Below are 6,000 nucleotides of genomic sequence, written 5' to 3'. Positions count from 1 at the left end.
CATTTCACCCTTTCAGTCCTGCCATGTCCATGTGTTCAGTGGCATGTCAGTCTTAGACCCCTACTACCTCTCTTCCTCCTCCTGTTTTGACTTGCAGCCAGTCTAGATCAGGCGAGATGGTAGATAAGCCTGCTGTACTGTCTCTGCCTGCTGCTGAAAACCCCTTCTTCAGCTCCTGCTGCCGCTCTCCCACCTACTGCCTGGTGTCCAACAGGTTGTGGTGATGTTTGACAAAGTTCTGTCCTTGTACAATGCCTCACTTGCTACCAGCCAAAGAACTGGCAACCATCAGCAAGTCAACCCCGTCACCAGTCTTACACATGCAGCATTGAGAGGGATGCTTGATTCAAGAGCATGTCATGCACACTGGGAAGGCAGAGTCCAAGCTTAAGGCCGCTGGCCCTCTCCCGAGTCCTCAGCTTGTGCCTGAGAAGGTGGTCCTAGTCACCTGTGGTGGCCTTACAACATAACCCAAATATATTTATGACCTTGATATTGAAATTAATATTTCCAAGTTTGTTGTCCCGACTTTCCTTGTTCCAGGGCTGAGGGACAAGCTCATCATTGGAAGCAATGTTCTTGGGCCCATGGTACAGAGGATGAAATGTGATGACAAGTACTGGGAGCTCTTCTGCTCCAGCACCTCTGACCTAGACTGTGAGCAGTTTCTTCAGTTGCTCAGCTGCATTCCTCACTAGTCTGGTCCTGAACTGCCTGACAAGGTTGGCACTGTAAGACTACAGCAGGCTGTCACCCTTGCACCACAGCAGGAGTATTTGGTGTGAGGAAGGTTGCTCACCAGTGCCCCTGTGTCGCCCGGGAGCACTATCATTGTCAAGGCCACCACTTCCCATTCAGCTCCCAGAGACATAATTATCGGACGGGTTGTGGCTCCCATGTGGGGTGATTGCTGGGTCCCAGTGAAAGTCCTTAACCCCACGAAATGTCCTGTGACACTGCGCCGCAATGCAAAATTGGCAGATGTTTTTCGATGCATTGCTGTGGAAGATCTTCCCATCTATCAGGGTGTGTGTAAGCCACAAGCTGGTCAGGCTGCTGACCCTATCATCAAGTCAGACACCACCTCTGCACCGTCTCAGCAGCTGAAAGAATGTGGATTGGAGGACATCGACCTTGAAAGCTGTGAAGTGTCAGATGAATGGAAACAGCAGCTGGCTGAACTCGTGCTCACAAGGACGCCTTCTCTAAGGATAAGTTGGACTGTGGGGAAGCAAAGGAGTTTTTCCACCCGTATTCACCTTACTGTGACCGCCTCTTGCGGCTACCCTATCGCAGAGTCCCTCCAGCACATTATCATAAACTGAGAGAGGTACTGTCTGAGATGGAGTTGAAAGTCATAATCAGTAAGTCAGTCAGTTAGTATGCCTCACCACTGGTCCTCGTCTGGAAGAAGTCAAGGGAATTGAGGAGCTGCACCAACTTTCACTAGCTCAATGCGAAGATGGTCAAGGACGGCAACCTGCTGCCCCACCAGGCTGACTGCCTTGATGCCCTTGGTGGAAACACTTTTTTCAGCACCATGGATCTACAAGATCCCCCTCCATGGGTCTGACAGGCGGTACACCGTCTTTACAACACCCTTAGGCCTTCCCCAGGGCCTGTGCAACAGCCCCGCATCCTTTATGCGGATGATGATCAGTGTCTTCGCCAACCTGAACTCTGTTATCTTGATGTGCCAGAGTCCCATTGGAGAGCATTAAGATGTCTGCCCCTCTGGAACTCATATGCATTGACTTTTGGTCAGGTGAAGACAGTAATAACAAGTCTGTGAATGCTAATGCTAATGATCACTGATCATTTTACCAGGCTGGCACATACTTTTCCTTTACTGGACCAGACTGCTGAGAGGGTAGCCAAGAGGCTGTGGGACAACTTTTTTTGCATCTATGGCTTCCTTCAGCGCCTACTCTCACCAGGGTGCAAACTGTTGAAAGTGAACTGAACTGAAATGAACTGATTTCTGAGCTGTTGATGCTGTCAGGGGTTGACACACCTCACACCTCACACACATGCTTGGTCGGGTCCCTTGTCTGCCAGTTGACCTCTTGTTCAAGAATGTCCTCCATGATGTAATCGTGTGTGACTATGATGCCTATGTAAGTCCCTTTCTTCAGTTATCCTACTTCCACCATGGACTCCCTGCCAGCCTTTCCTGCTTCCCCACCGCAACCATCACCTTTTGTTTTTACCTCTTGCTTGTCAGTTATCAAAAATAAACGGAGACTGCCTCCAAAGATATCCTTGGTTTGGGCCTTTTCATCACAACACAACGCAGACAACAGTTCACCGGTTACATATATGTACATATATAATACATACATAAAATACCAAAAAAAAAAAAAAAAAAAAAAAAGTTCACAAAAATGTTAACTACCTCTCCTATCCTGTCACTCACCTGATACGTCTTCCTCTGCTTTTCTTTCCTCTTTCTCCTATGTATGTTTCCCTCTGCTGCAGCCATCCACATACCCCCTATTGTACACAATAACCTTTTTAATTGTGGTGCCCATGTGAATAACTTTGCTGCTTCTTTCCCAAGTCTTGATGTTCAGTTTTGATGACATTTCCTGTTACATCACTGTACACACCTCCTTCAAATATCCACACATTTACAATCCAACATTCCAACATTCACTTCCAGAGTCCACTTAACTATAGTATTCTGGAACGTGCATGGCATTTGCTCACAGGCAATTTTTTTTTTAATTATGAATTATATCTCCAATTTAAAAGCAGAGATCTTCCTCATTCAAGAAACCAACTTACTATTTACTTTAAACAATATGGTAACTGACGAAGAAGGCCGCTAAATCATTATTCAAGTAGTAGTGTTTATCTTTCACCTTTAGTAAATTATACACAACAATTGTTAAACTCTATAGTCCTAATAACAACGATCCAGCTTTCTTCCAAAAACTTTTTTTGCAATTATCTGACATATCAATTGTAATGGTAATTTCAGTTCCTTACATTTGAGGTACTTGAGATACCCCATTTCCCTTTTCCTCACCAGGATGTCAGATCCTTTTGGGTTTTTAACTGTGATGTCTAGACCTTCTAACACCAACATACAAAACCCTGCAGGATACCTCCGGTGTGGACCACACTCCAGGGAGTCGGCACTGACACCTACAGCAGACCAGAATGTGTGAAAACACACCTTTTTTGGGTTGGGGGGGCGTTCTTCAAGAATAAATGTTTAGCTCTCCCCATGCTTGGGGTCTTACTTAATTTTTACTGCTTGTGTGGTGATTGACCTTTTCTTTGCAACGAAAATAAAAACTTGTCGGCCGGCAGAAGTCTCTATTTCATTCTTCACCAGCAGCAGATAATTTCCACAACAGCTTGGTGTCAGAAGTGGGATCCCTCAAGTGATCATCTGGGATGGAACATGGGGTTGGGGTTTCATGAACATAATTCACATTACAATTCATTTTCTTTAAATTCAAGATTTTAATTTGGCCAAATATTTTCATTTTAATTTTATCCACAATTGTGTCTGAGTTAAGGGCTGACTGAGGGTTCAAAGTGTAAAAATTTTGGGGGCTTTTTATTGCTTCTGGCATAGAGCAAAGCAGTCCTTCCAGAGATTACTTTATTGTAATTGTTGTGCACGACATCCACATTTGGAATGGAGAGTAAAGGATCCATCGAGGTTGGAGGTTGAGAGATATCATGAGAAGGAAATATGTGGATAAAAGTTTGAAATATTTAAATGTCTGGATAGCTGAGTTGGGATTTCCAACAGGGGAATCCCCCAATAGTATGTTTTATACTCTTGGTTGAAGTAAAACTAAAAGAAAAAGAACAAGAAATGAGAAAGAAAAATGTATGATCTATTTAAAAAAAATAATAATTATTGTTATATAAGGTCAAAATCTGATGTGTATACCATGGACCATTCAGTCCCACACATCACACTTGCAAAACACACATCAAATCAAATCAAATCAAATCAGATTTATTTGTATAGCGCCAAATCATAACAAAGTTACATCAAGGCACTTTCGATGTAGAGCAGGTCTAGACCAAACACTTTATAAATTTATTTAAAGAGACCCAACAGATCCCCCGATGAGCAAGCACTTGGTAACAGTGGCAAGGAAAAACTTCCTTTAAGAGGCAGAAACCTCGAGCAGAACCAGGCTCAGGGGGGGCGGCCATCTGCCTCGACCGGTTGGGTTGAGAGAGAGAGAGAGAGAGAGAGAGAGAGAGAGAGAGAGAGACAGGCAGGCAGGCATTGGAGGGGGGGGGTGTAGGCAGGAACATGTTGTTGCATGAAGTTCATGGAGTTGAGCTGTAATACAGAATTCATGCTAAATGGGAGCAGCAGGTGTTGCAGGAACATGGGATGGAGATGAGTCACCACCTGCAGGATGAGGACAGGGAGAGAGAGGAGAGGAACTGGGAGAGACAGAGACTTTGGCAGAACATGGTTAGTAAATGCAGTATAAATGCTTAGAACTGGGTGAAACTGTTTTGTTTTGTTTTTTTTTTTTTTTTTAAGAAGGATGGTTTTTATCAGCGCATGCAAGGAGGGAGTTAGAGAGAAAGAGGGAGAGAGGGTGACAGGGAGAGCCAGAGAGCGAGAGAGAAAGAGAGAGAGAGAGAGAGAGAGAGAAGCTCAGTCCTTCCCCCAGCAGCCTAGGCCTATAGCAGCATACCTAAAGAGTAGAGGACTTTTTAACTGTACGCTCTGTCATACAGGAAAGTTTTAAGCCTGGTCTTGAAAGTTACTAAAGAGTCCGCCCCCCGGACCGATGCTGGGAGTTGGTTCCATAGAAGAGGAGCCTGATAACTGAACGATCTGCCTCCAGATTTACTCTTGGAGACTCTAGGAACCACAAGTAAACCTCCATCTAGAGAGCGGAGTGGCCTGCTAGGACAGTAAGGAACTATGAGCTCTCTGAGATACGATGGAGCTTGGCCATTAAGAGCTTTATACGTTAAAAGAAGGATTTTGAATTCTACTCTATATTTTACTGGCAGCCAATGAAGAGCAGCTAACACGGGAGAGATGTGATCTCTTTTCCTAGTTCCTGTTAATATTCGTGCAGCAGCGTTCTGAATTAACTGAAGGCCTTTTAGAGATTTGTTTGGACATCCAGATAGTAATGAGTTACAGTAGTCCAGCCTAGAAGTTACAAATGCATGGACTAGTTTTTCTGCATCATCCTGAGAAAGGATGTTTCTGATTTTCCTAATGTTTCTCAGGTGGAAGAAAGCTGCCCGACTAACTTGTTTTATGTGAGGGACAAAGGACATGTCCTGGTCAAAAATTACTCCAAGGTTTCTTACAGTGGAGCTGGAGGCCAAAGTAATGCCGTCCAAACTGATGAGATGATTAGATAGTATTTTTCTGAGGTGCTTAGGACCGAGTACAATAACTTCTGTTTTGTCAGAGTTGAGAAGTAAAAAATTTCCAGTCATCCAGACTTTTATGTCTTCAAGACATGCCTGCAGTCTGACTATCTGACTGACTTCATTTGGCTTCATTGATAGGTACAGCTGAGTATCGTCTGCGTAGCAGTGGAAATTGATGCTGTGTTTCCTGATAATGTTGCCTAGAGGAAGCAGATAAAGCGTAAAGAGGATTGGTCCAAGTACCGAACCCTGCGGGACTCCATGACTGACTACAGTACATGAGGAGGAGCTGTTGTTTACATGAACAAACTGATGTCTATCTGATAAGTAGGATTTGAACCACTTTAGTGCAGTTCCTTTAATTCCAATTTCATGTTCCAGTCTCTGTAGTAAAATATTATGATCTATGGTGTCAAATGCAGCACTAAGATCTAGAAGGAGAAGTATGGAGGCTGATCCATTGTCTGAGGCCATTAGAATGTCATTGGAGACTTTAACCAGCGCTGTTTCTGTGCTATGATGGGCTCTAAATCCTGACTGAAACTCTTCAAACAAACTGTTCCCATCCAGATGCTTGTGTAGTTGTTTTGCTACAGCTTTCTCAATGATTTTAGA

This window comes from Echeneis naucrates, chromosome 17, assembly GCF_900963305.1.
Source record: "Echeneis naucrates chromosome 17, fEcheNa1.1, whole genome shotgun sequence".
Taxonomy (NCBI): Eukaryota; Metazoa; Chordata; class Actinopteri; order Carangiformes; family Echeneidae; genus Echeneis; species Echeneis naucrates.
The sequence above is the reverse complement of the archived record's forward strand: the minus strand, read 5'-3'. Positions refer to the sequence as shown.